This window comes from Parasteatoda tepidariorum, chromosome 1 (assembly GCF_043381705.1).
Source record: "Parasteatoda tepidariorum isolate YZ-2023 chromosome 1, CAS_Ptep_4.0, whole genome shotgun sequence".
NCBI classification, from domain to species: domain Eukaryota; kingdom Metazoa; phylum Arthropoda; class Arachnida; order Araneae; family Theridiidae; genus Parasteatoda; species Parasteatoda tepidariorum.
The window spans coordinates 93586297-93599827 of record NC_092204.1 but is presented as its reverse complement, the minus strand read 5'-3'; the positions used below and the strand labels follow the sequence as shown (position 1 = coordinate 93599827).

General features: G+C 31.8%; 1 protein-coding gene across 1 annotated transcript in view; it reads left to right on the top strand.

Annotated features, from left to right (window-relative positions):
• The window catches only part of LOC107441633 (glutamate receptor ionotropic, NMDA 3A), a 210783-nt gene that overhangs the window by 160787 nt on the left and 36465 nt on the right, over positions 1-13531 (top strand). The window lies entirely within an intron of this gene.

The following is a 13531-nucleotide window of genomic DNA, read 5'->3' as shown; positions in this document are numbered from 1 at the left end:
CTTTAAAAAAAAAAAAAAAAAAAAAACCTCACGAGTTTTTTATTGTACAAAAAGTACAGTGAGTAGCTCTTAAAGGATATATCTTTCTCTTTTAGATTACTCTAGGGGGAAAAGTAAAAAAAGATTAACAATTTAGGCTTATTTTTAGTCTTTTTCAAAACAAGTTTTTTTGAAGAAAAAAAAAGATTTCTTTCTAACTAATAGACGCTTGTAACAAACTTTTCTTTGTTAATTCACGAAGATAGATCGTTTCAATTAAGCCCTGAATAAGGCAAATTGTATGACTTTAAATTTGTTTTTATTGTAAGAGTAGTTGCGTTCAGTAACGTAATTAACTAATTCCTTTTTCTTTTATAACCATTAAGTACATTCCTTTATAATTTCTTTCATTCAATACCACTTACTCTTTCTCCTAATTAAATTTTTTAAATTGCAAATAGTATTAAAATTTCGAAGAATCCTTTAATAGTATCACTTAAAAGTACTTTCTAATGTTTTTATTTAAGAACTGTAAAAAAAAAACTATTTCCGTCAGATTGCTGGTCTTACTCTTTACATTTTATATAAAATAACATTATTGTCACATTTTCAAATTATGCCAAAAGGTTCTTTTGTTGAAAAGCATAAATTTTTATGTTGGTAATAAGAAGCTTCTTTGCAATGTGCTTTTGAAATGCATTCTTCATAAATTTTCAATGTATTTCTCTAAAAATAATACTGAGGGACAGTTAGATTAAAACTAAATCACCTTTGGAAAAAAAATGTGTAGATTATTGCTATATAAGTGTAACTGCTTCTGCACCCCAGTGGACAAGGTCAAGAAAACTGGAAGAGTCACACTAGGCTTTGGTCATCTGTGATGGGCTGGCACGCCTTTGAATTTAGTTAATTGCTATATTGCCCTAAGCCTTTTAACTAAGAGCCTCAGCATGTTGTTATCAATGCTATGCTCAGTCTTATAAAAAAATTATCAGTTTGAGCATAAACCAACTTCTTTCCTTAAAACCGTGAAAAAAACTTATTTTTTTCAATATTTGCGCACTGAGCCACGGTGGCTCAGGAGATAGATCTCACTCTTCCTAATGCGGTGGTCCACGTTCGAATCCCTACGATAGCTGGTAGATACGAATTCTGCTCCCGCACCGACTGCAATGCTGATGTAAAATATCAACATTGGTGGCCGATGGATCATGTGTTTGAATCCCTTTGACATCGAGCTAACCGGGGAAGGTTTTCGTAGTTTTCTTCTCCGTGTAACGCAAATGCGGGTTTCTGTTTAGATTGTTCTTGAGAGACATTAGAAAAATGGAATTCTTTCATTGACTTAGAACTCTCCATTGATATAAATTAAATTGCAGGCGATACTTTTTGTCAAATATTTTTAAAGATCACATCAATGAGGTTTGCTTGCATATTGCTCTCATTTATCGAAAAGGGAATTTATCGCATATTCTCTAACATTTAATTACTTTTATTCATTAAGTCAGATAAACTCAATAATCAACAGGTTCGAGGTAACATAGGTGGAGCAAGTCACCACATTTGTATTTCTGAGTAAAAATCTGACACCACGTGATTATTATTTTTTTTTTTTATAATTATGCTTTTAAAACGTATTTCTATGAAAGTAAATTATTTAAAATCAACGATAATTGAAATAAAAAGCTTTCAACTGATAAGCAAAAATAATGGTGAAATAGTACTAAATCGCTTACAAGAAAGGTAAAAAATTGCCAGTCTATTATTGAAGTCAATAATGCTTGATGCATTTTGTGTACCAATTGAAATAAGAATAATAAATTACTTACTAAAGAGCAAAATTAATTGAGAAATGATCCAAATACATTTAGGAGAAGCATAATAAATCCTCGTACTATGATGCTCAACAAATTTTGAAAGCAAGAACATCGCCTTACTATTTTTTAATTCCAATAATGCTTAATTAATTTTGGATAATAGATACTAACTGAAATTAAAAAATAAATTATTACATAAAACCGAAATAAAAGGAAATATGCTACTCATTCGTTTAGGAAGAAAGTAAGAAATCGCCATAACATTACTAAAGTGAATGATGCTTAATTAATTTTGGTGCAATAGGTGCTAATTAAAATAAAGCAAATAAGCTATGTACCGAAAAGCAAAACTTATGGAAAAATGATAGTACAGTCTGTCTCAAAAATTGAAGCACACAGCGAAACTTGCTAATGTTATACAATTAAAAAATATGTGACGTAAAAACGGGAAAATTCTTCAATTATAACCGAAATGAAATTTAATAAAAAAATATTGGTCAATTAAAGTTAATGATATTATTTAATAATGGAAATTTTAAAAATTTTGTTTAAAATGTCTGTCTCTCTTTATGAATTTCTAAGTCTGATGAAGTGACATATTTCCTGCAAAGCGTGAAGACACATACTGCAAATGATTTCTAATAAAAAACTCCGATTCTCATAATAACAAGATATCTGCAGTTTTGAAAATTTATAACTTAAAATCTGAAGGAAGAAAATTTTTCTGAAAATTCCAGCACTTTAAATAGATTAAAGCAAGGTATTTCTCAAGTGTTGAAAAAAAAATGATGATTTCGCCCTAAAACGAAGATATTGACGACTGCATGCGTCGCGCGTTCGCAAAGTCAGAGATTATTACCAAGGCAAAAATTGTCGATTTAAAATATGTCAGTGTAACACTGTCTAAGGAAATCATTCATAGATGTATTGGAGAACACAAATGATTGCATTGATTGAATGAAAATAGATGGTCCTGTCGACTCTAGGGTCTTTTTCAAATACACCATTTTGAAAAAATTTACAGCAAACCATGTCTTAAACAACACCGTAAATTGGCAAGAATAAACTGGGCAGAAAGAATCGCATGTTGTTTGGCAATTAATGATTATCTGTACTATTCGGTGATGAGAAAAAATGGATCTTAGATGGTCTAATCGACGGTAATTCATATTTACAAGAACCTTCAAAAAAGAGCTATGGAATTTCTTCAGATGGTAGCAAGGGGACAAATCGCTAATGATTTGAGGAGCATTTGGTTTTAAATGTGCAGAGATTCTTGTATTTTCTTAAAAGAACCCAAGCTGAATCATATCAAGATACAATGAGGTAGCATTTACTCTCTTTTCAAGACGTCTTTCAAGAAAACGATTGTATATTTCCATAAGAATGCGTCATTATATGTTTACCATTCAACAAAAAATTAGCTCTCTCAACAAAATGTTTAGGTACTAGATTAGCCTGCCTTAAGCACAAACCTAAATCCAACTGAGAAAGTTTAGAGCATTTAAACCCACCAAGTAGACAGAAATAATGAAGAATTTAGCACTATTAAAGAACTTCAAGAGTCTATTGAGAAAATATGGTATTCTTTCCCACAGAAACACATCAGAAGCTAATTCATTTAATGGAAAAACTTATATCCGATGTTGTTAAGAATAATAGGGTATCAATAACCTAGTAAGATTATTTTAAGACAGCTAAACTGGGTCAGTTGATCAAGGAATAGCACTTGTGCTTAAATTTTTGAGACAGGCTATTATATAATTTTTCTTATTTCATTTATCCAAAAAATGATAAAATAAATATTTTTCAACAAAATATTTGTTTCCTGTTCTTAATCACATCACGGGAAAATGCTTTTTTATAAGTCTTCTATTGTTGCCTTTAAAAAATCACACTGTTTTGCCTGTGCCTAAACTTTTGATGAGACGGAATGTAATTCGCTTAGGAGCAACTTAAAAAATTTCCATACTATTATTGACACCAATGTTGCTTAATTTTGATAATAAACACTTTTGGTATTATGGTAATTGATGCAATTTTAATAGATGCCAAATATACTAATATGGGTACAATTAGTATGTTTAGTACCTATTAAAACTGTATCGATATTGTACAGTTTCAGTATCGATACTGTGGAAAGAGATCTTTTACGGACATTCGAAAGGTATTAGTACTAGAGAAAATCGCATGATTGTGGTAAATTTTGACTATCTTGAGCTTGCCACTAGCAGTAGCCAAGAGATAAAGAATGCTGTTGATCTTTATTTTGACAGTAATCATGAATCGTAAGGAAGGGTTTCATCAGGTAAAAAATAATAATCAGGATCCCGTTTCAGGCACTGATGCAATGGCTCGAACAATTTTTTGGCCTGGCTCTTGTCTTTTGATCAACGCTGTCTGTACTGTCTTTCAGCATTCCCGTCCACCTTATCTTCATAATTATCCGTCGCCATGCCTTCTGAATTCCTATAGAAATTACAGAGTGTATCTCCGCCCAGGCAGTACGGTGAAAATTGCTTGTAAAGATGTTTTTATCACCCTCTAAATTTTTGCCTCTGACTTTCGAAACACTCTGTATCGTGGTCCTTGATATATATTTTTAGAATCCTTGTCAAGGAAGTATACGCATTAAAGGTCGAAAATTAAAATTTAGACAAAAATCACTAAAATCACTCTAATTGCCTAATATAACTTGGAGATGTTTCTAATCATCACTTTTCACTCCCGCCTTTTTCGGTGCAGATTCCGTAGATTTCTAAAGAGGTTTGATTTTTACTACACTGGTTATCATAAATTAAGGAAAAATCACAAAAATAGCGATAACTCTTTCAAAAGTAAGCCAAACCGTGCAAAATTTGCATATGTTGTCCACTAAGAGTAGCTGAGTAAAATTGCAATATGCAAATTAGTGGCGCTGCACTCGGCTTACGTCATCTGCCTGGAGCATAAAAGTCCAAGTTTGAGAGAAAGCACACAAATTTTACTGTGATTGCGACATTGAAAATCTGAGATAGCCAATTCGTAATAATGACCTCTAGGCATCATTTGCCTGAAGAACTACGATGGAGAGCCATCGGGAGACTAGAGGCAGGGCAGAGTCAATCAGAAGTGGCCAGATGGCTAAATGTGAGTCCATCTGTGGTTCATAGACTTTGGAGGCAATTTCAAACCACAGATTCGGCATCTAGGAGGTTCAGTCAAGGACGGCCAACTGTTACGACCAGTGCCGATGACCGATATTTGACATTAAGTGCACGCAGGAATAGAACCGCTACTCCGACACATCTTAGATCCTCTCTTGCTGCAGCCACCGGAAGGTTGGTGTCAACGTCAACTGTGCGCAGAAGGCTCCACGAAGGTGGTCTGTATGCGAGACGACCAGCCATTTGCGTGCCGCTCACATCACGCCATAGGAGAGACCGTTTGCAGTGGGCCCGACAACATGTCCACTGGACGTCAGATCAATGGAGGCCTGTTCTCTTTACGGATGAGTCCAGGTTTAGTCTAGAAAGTGACAGTAGACGTTATTTGATATGGAGAGAACCTGGGACCCGTTATCATCCATCAAACATCCGTGAAAGAGATGCATACGGAAGAGGCAGTGTCTGTGTTTGGGGAGGCATATCCTTAGGAGGGCGCACATACCTCCATGTCTTTCCAAGGGGAACCGTGAATGCTCAGGTTTATCGAGACAACATCCTTGATGCTTATGTGCGCCCATATGCCGGGGCAATTGGTGATTGCTTCCTGTTACAGGACGATAATGCAAGACCACACAGAGCTCGCATTGTTGATGATTATCTTCAACAGGAAACAATTACTCGCATGGAGTGGCCAGCTCGATCCCCGGACTTGAATCCTATCGAGCACGTTTGGGATGCTCTAGGGAGGCGTGTATCTGCCATCAATCCGCCCCCTCAGACCCTTGCCACGCTTGCAACTGCTTTACAAGAGCAATGGCTCTCACTTCCTATTGAACTGATAGACCGCATAATTGAAAGCATCACACATCGCTGTTTGTGCTGTATTGCTTCTAGAGGCAATCATATTCCATATTAAAGGTACTTTTTCTATTGCAAACCGATACTTCCAATTTGTTTATTTTATACATGTGCTAATTTCTATACTACTATTAATGTCTCTACTATTAATGTCTGATAATTTCTTTTTATGTTGTTTAATACCTTACTATATGTTGTTTAATACCTTACCATGTGTAATTTCTTGAGTTATCGCGATTTTTGTGAATTTTCCTTAATTTATGATAACCAGTGTAGTTAAACTATTCATTTGCGAACCCTATCCCAATTCTGAGTCTCAATTTGTGAGTTTACGACTATTAATGTTCAACTCAGTAGATTTAAACCTAGCCCAGAAAACAAGATAGCTCCTAGATCAAGCATTGAGACAAAGTAAACTTCGTGAAGGACTTTTTGATAGAATTAACCCGCATTTGCGTTACATGGTGAGGAATACCATGAAAACCTCATTTGGTTAGCCTAATAGCAAGGAGATTCTAATCCATGGTTCGTCTACAACTGAGGATATTTTACGCCAGCACTATAGTCGGTGCGAGCTGGTTGTGGAATTCGTATCGACCAGCCACCGCTGGGATTCGAATCCGGTTGCTCTATCCAGGCTCCTCGGCTGCTTGGAAGGCGAATGCTCTATACGAGCCACCGCGGCTCCGATCCCTAATAATTGAAATGTTTCAACTTTATTTTTGACGAAGATTCTAAAATTATACATTAAGGGTGATCTTGTAGTATACCAAAGCGAAACAGGGTTGCCAAATTTTCTGGAATTTATCCGATTTAGGTTTTATTTCATTGTTAGTTTATTAAGGTTGTTTAAAATGGTTGTCAATTTTGAAAGAATATTACGGCTTATAAATAAATAAAAAAAATTAACCTGATATATATGTTTCGATGTTTATAAATGCTAATTAAATTTTTAAAACTTAACTGCATACTTAATTATTATTTCACTACCACTTTATGTGTTGAGAAGCCCTTCAACGTCAATCTTTTTTGGTAGCACTGGAAATATATTTAAATCAGAAAATATTAAGTTACATAATTCAGAAAAATCAAATTTAGTATGAAGCGAAAGAAATGTTAAAAATAACTTTTTAACAAAATAAACTGCAAAAAAAAAGTTAAGCGTTATCTTTTTAACTGCATCATAAAATTTCCGCTCAGAACTTAAATACTGAACTAATAAAGATGTTTCAACTCGTCGAAAACAAAACTGTATCAAGCAATGGAGGCACTTGTAAAGAATCTCAATTTCCGGTTTGGAAAATACTGGCTGGTTCTTTAAGAAACCATTTACGAACGTCGCCTTCAATTTCCTGTAGTCAAATGAAGTCAGAGAGCAGTTAAGGAATAACTTTCTTAACTTGTCTGTTTCACCTCGTGATGCATGACGAAATCAATATAAAAGTCATTAAAAAGGCTTCATTCATTCTGGGGGGGGGGAGAGAGCAACCTCAAATTCTGAAGTTTGAATTATTCAAATGATAATTGAAGGACTTAGCTCCCAAGATGAAATATTTTTTATGCATACGAGTATATTTGTGAGAGAAAGAATAAATTTGGTTCTTTTAGATTAAAATATTGCGAAATAAAGTTGAATTTGATTGTTTCTACTGCATTGAAGATTAATGTGATATAAAAATTTTTACAGAAAATATGACTTTTTGTTTAAAAGATATTTCGTTCATTTATTTTAAAAAGATCTTAATAGCATATTTATCTTCGAGAAACTAGAAAGGATATTAATCATTAAAGAGGAACATCACTAATATATTCGAATTTGGAAGATAACAAATTCTTTCAAAAATCTATTTTCACATTTTTTTATACTAAAATATTAATTCAATTAATTTCTTGCTATCCATTATATGTAAGAAAAAGGTGAGAGAATTCATTTAAGTGGCAATTTAAGGTTTTAATGTTTCCCACCAATATGTGAGAGAATAATAAATTTGGTTCTCTTACAATAGCGTACAAAAGTCTTTAGGCAAACTGAATTTTATAGATGGTTGATTGGAAATGCAATAAACAATGTATAATTTTATTCTTAAACATTATTTAATACTTATCAACCAGAAAGCAAAGTTAGCTCTTTGAAAGTAACTTTAAATCAAATATAATTTTCATATTAGTCTGGAATTTGTTTTTCGAGAAGCGATTTTCTTACATCTAAGAATTGGATGAAAAATACAATTGAAAGATACAATTTTAACAAATAAGTATAAGTTTTGCATATTTATTTACGGAAATCGTGATTTTAACTTACATTTATTATTGACATTTATTTTTGAAGAATTTATTCTTACAAGAATCGAATTATACATAAAAAAAAAAGAAATATTCAACTGAACTGAGTGCAAAGATTTAAATTTAATTCAAAGAAGATTACATTTTCCAATAAATTGCAAGAAAAGTAAAAATTCTGAAATCAAGTGTAATATATATGTTGGTTTGACTAAATAAAACGGAAATCATCTCTACAAAAAAAAAGCATAGAAAGGTTAAAATGCCTTTCACGCGTTGACCAAAACCTTTTGCACGCTACTGTATATTATGAAATTGTTGAATTTGATTGCTTCTAATGGGATAATGATGTAATAAATTAATTTGTTTTGAAAATAGCTTAGTAATGTATTGATGTATAGAAAATTTAATAAAGTTTACAAACAAATGAAGCGATAACGAATAACAAGTTCTAATTAGAAAGGTAAGAATATTTATAAAAATAGCACATTTTCATAGAATTTTTTTAAAACTTTTGTAGAATTATCAATTTTTGAAATTTCTTTATTTCCTGACAAACCTAGAATAAATTTGGTTCTTTTAAACTAAACTACTGTGAAATAAAACTAAATTTGATTGACTCTAGTGTAAAGATGAATGAAGTGATTCTTATGAAAAAAGAAAACAAAAGCAGAGTGTTTTTGTTTTTAAGAATATTTCTTTCATTCATTTTAAGAACAGCATAATAATTTATGACTGTAAGAAAAACTTCATAAAATTTTTAAGCATGAGAAAGGGGTGAACTCAAGTAACATATTCGAATTAAGAGTGCGAGAAAACTATCAATTTTCTCGATTGAATTTTTTATGAATTTCGCTATAAATCGATGAATATTTTTTGTTCCCCTCCGAAATGTGAAAAGGAAAATAAATTTGGCTCTTTTTAGAATAAAATATAATGAAAGTAAGTTCATTTTGATTTTTTTCTGTGGTTAAGACGAATGATGAGAAATTGATTTGTACGGAACATGGCAAGTTATAAAAATTTTCGCCCTTCATACATGTTAAGAAATGTTTAACAATATATTTAGAAATGAGAAATTTTATAGAGTTAATACAAATGAAAGGGAATATCCGCAAGTAACTTATTCGAGTTAAGAAAATGGGTGAATTCGTTAAAGTATCGCGTACAATTTTAATTATAATGATAAACGTAGTTTCAAAAGGAATTTTAACATGAAAACAACAAATAAGCTCTTCAATTGTGAAGTATAATTTACATAATATAAAATATGCGAATATGTAATATATTCGAATAACATATTCGAATTTCGAAGGTAAAAATATTTATAAAAATATCATTTTCTTAGATTTTTTTTTATTGCAACTTTTGTAGAATTATCAACTTTTGCTTAAACGTGCGTTCTCGCTATGGAGGTTGCTGCTTTTTAGTTCATTGAGAATGTTTTCTTACTATAGGGGTTGAGATACAGCTACTTCATTTTGAACGCTTTCTTACTAAGGGGGTTACAACTTTTTACTGTAATTTTTATTGAGAATGCGCTCTTACTACACTTATTAATGGTAACTGAATGACACATAAAATTGACTTTTTGTACAACAAAAATATGCTAAATAAGCGAATCGATGTATAACTCAGTGAATAAATAAAACAAGATGCCAATGAAGTAGCAAATCAATATAGCAGGATAATATAAATCAATAAATAAGGAAACCAATAAATCAACAAACAAGTGAATCAATGTGTTAAAGAATAAATCAGTGAACTAAAGCTCTGAGAATTATCGGATCAACAAATAAATTATATAATGAATTAATATATAAAACCAATGAATGATAGTATCAATGAATCAGAGAATCAATAAATCAAGGAGTCAACGAATCGATGGTGCATAAATTCAACGTAACAGTTCGATTGAGTCACTGATTTTTTCATGATTCACTTATTTTATATTTTATTTTATAACCGTCATTGAACAACCGATCCCATTTTTTGGTTTTACGACTGCTAATATACAACTCTGTAGTCTTGTAATTTTGAACCCAATCCAGAAGACAAGGGAACTCCTGGATCAAGTTTTAAAAGAAAATAGCCTTCGTGGGGGACTTTTTGATGGAACTAACTCACATTTGTGTTACATGGAGAGGTAAACCACGAAAACCTTCCACCGTTAGCCCGACGGCAAGGGGACTCTAACCCATGATCCGTCCACCACTGAGGCTATATTGCGTCAGCACTGTGGTCAGGGCGAGACGGGTACGGAATTCGTATCGCTGAGATTCGAACCCGGTTCACCTCATTGGAAGGCGAACGCTCTATCCCCTGAGCCACCACGACTCTTAATTTACTAATTAATTTATTTATTTCAGTCAATCCACAGATTTGTTATTTCGCTATTTCCTAGATTTAATGACTGATTCCTTAATTCATTTGTCCACTCAAATTTACTAGTTTGATACGTTGAAGTCCTCATTTATATTTTCGCTTAATTCATCAATTCGCTCATTTTTTAATTTATCTATAGATTGATATGCTCATTCATTTATCTGGAGATTTATTGATTTCCTCATTTGCACTTGGAGTAAAATTCGGTTACTTTCCGTTATAAGTGTAATAGATGCGTACTATGCATTACGGAGAATAACATAAGATGAAATTTTACTCGGGGTTTTTCTTAAGAGTTTCTTCCTAGTAAGAAAGCGGAGTGACTAAGAACTCGAAATTGAGGCAACTAAATATTTCACTTTTTAAAAACTGAGTTACAGTGAGTTTAACAGTGATAGATTAGTAAACTCAGTTTAGAAACTAAGCTATTTATGGTAACATATAAATACTGAGTTAAACACAAGTTAACTTTTAAGACAGGTTAAAAATCGATATATGATAGTTTAATTCAACTATTTGGAAATTCCCTTGAATATTTTTAAGTGTTGGTCTTTATTCGAGGAGACTAAAAATCACTTCTGAGCAGTGTCCAACAAATAACAATTTCTTCCTTCTTTATGAGGCATTTCAAAGATTTTAACCCTTCGCCCCTATTTAATAGCAGGAGGTTTTTCCGCATTAGCTTTCCAATATATGTCCATAAAAACCTATTAATAAGATTTGCGTTTTTTTCTCCACATATCGATTACCTTTTTTATGGTCTGTATATCAACTTTATTGCAGTTAGAAGCGAAAAATAATAAAACAAATTGATCATCTTCGTTCGAGGTCGGATGAACTCTTGAACGAAAAAAAAAAAAAGAACTTTATTGAACCCTGTTGAAAACTAAAGCCATATATCAGAGAAAAAGAAAAAAGTTTAATCTTGATATAAAAATTCACCAATGAAAATGCGTAAGAGATTCTTCTAAACTTATCTCCAAGACTTTTGTTTTCCATGCGAGTTTAATTTTTATGTAATTTTTCCCATTCGCATAAAATTAAAATCTAAGTATGTATAATGTTTAGAATTTTGATGCCTTTTAAAGCATAATAAAATCTTTATTGGAACTTATAGGACAGTGGTTAAATTTCCAGTATTGGTTATCAACCAATACTGGTTAAATTTCCAGTATTGGTTATCAACCTATCAGTGCTTATCAACCCTCGGGCCGGATGCCGCCCGAGGGGCCGCATCCGGCCAACGAAGCCTTTTTTTTGTGGCCTGCGAACTAAAAGATATTAGTTGTCATTTTTTTGGGAACAATTTTCGTAAAAAATCTATATGGGTTTAAAATGCTTTTCTCGTTTAAAAAAAAAAACATAATTTCTTTGTTTCTGTGAAATTTAATATACCAACTATACAAAAAAAAATATTTCTCAGGTTTTACATCCAAGAAAATATTTATTCAAATGCAAAAATAATAGTGTATGTTACTGTTTTTTTTTTTTTTTAATTATTTTGTGAATATAATTTAGCATGTGCGTATCAGAAATTTTCTGGAGAAAATTCTTCGATTTAACTTCTTGAAATCACTCATTTTAGACGAAATTATTTACATTTGTAAATTTTAAATTCAAAATGTAAATATCTATTAATTTAAAATGTAAATATCTATTCTCTGGTGGCTGCAAGCAGACAAACCTCAATTCTCTCATTGAACATTTTGTATGCTACTATGTAAGTTTTAATGCCAACCTTTTTAAAGTTTTATATATTAGCAATTAGATATCTGTTGAACATTAATTGTTTAATACATAGGTACACATTAAACTTATTGTAACCAGAATTTTTTAATATGCAATTAAATATTTTTAAAAAGCTACTTCTTATTTTAATTTGCAATTCAATACTTTTGTTTTGTACAACTTGATAAGAATCTGACAGTAGTATTTAATGTTCCTTCAAACATAAAAGAGTCCTATATAAAATTTCGATAAAGTTGCTGTCTGTCTTTTTGACTGGTGTTTTTAATTGTGGTGGAAGTTGGAAGTTGAAAACCCCCCATGTAAGTTGGAAACCCCTGTTATAGGATATAAGGACCATTAAGTCAAATTCGCCAATGCGTAAGAACAACTCCAGATTCTGTTTCACATAGGTCGCAGAGCACCTATAATATGCAATCTGATACGAAAATATCTTGGTCATTATTGATAACTATAATTATCGAATACTGTAATATCGCGATTATTATGGATAAAATAATAAATCAAAGAGGTACTATCACCAATATTATACATAACGATAATTATTGAATAATTGTGGTAGTTGATAAACTATATTTGAGTAACGAATATATTGAATAATATAAAAACTATATAAGTTACTTAAATTAGAAAACATCGCGATACTTTGTTATTGAAACTTATCGCTTATACGGACCAATGTTCGTGTTGGCAACCATTCGGAAAGGCAATCGTAAACACATGGTCCTTATCACCGATAAGTTCCACCTTATTTATAAACTGACTTTTTCAGTTCGTTTAATTTTGTATGTGTTATTATCAGTGTCAGAAATGCCAGCATTCTCTAGAATGCCTAGTCATTGTATAGAATATATGGCATTTTTAGATAAGGTATGAAGTATATAAAAATTTTTATTATGTTTAACACTAATACGTATGTATGTTGAAAAAAACGATGAAATTGCTTTATGGCGTTAGCAACAAGAATTGGAAACTAAAATATCAAGCGAGTGAGCAGTGATAAGCATGGAAAGCAAAACAAATACAATGTTATTTAGTGAAGTAGTAAGCCATGTCCTTCTAAGACGATATCCAGCAAGTCATTATTTAAATTAGTTTAATTCCTGTTGTATCTTCGAGCTGATTCAAAAATTATTCGTGTATATGTAGATATTATTCCGTTTCGAGCGGTCGTTCAAAAAACCTCGAAAGGTATAATTAATTATAGTAATAGATACTACAGCTTTTGGAGTGGTCGATATCTAATGTACTATAGATATTATGGTAATAGATTTTTACGATCCGCGAAAATGGAATAATGCAGAAATGTCAAATCAATCA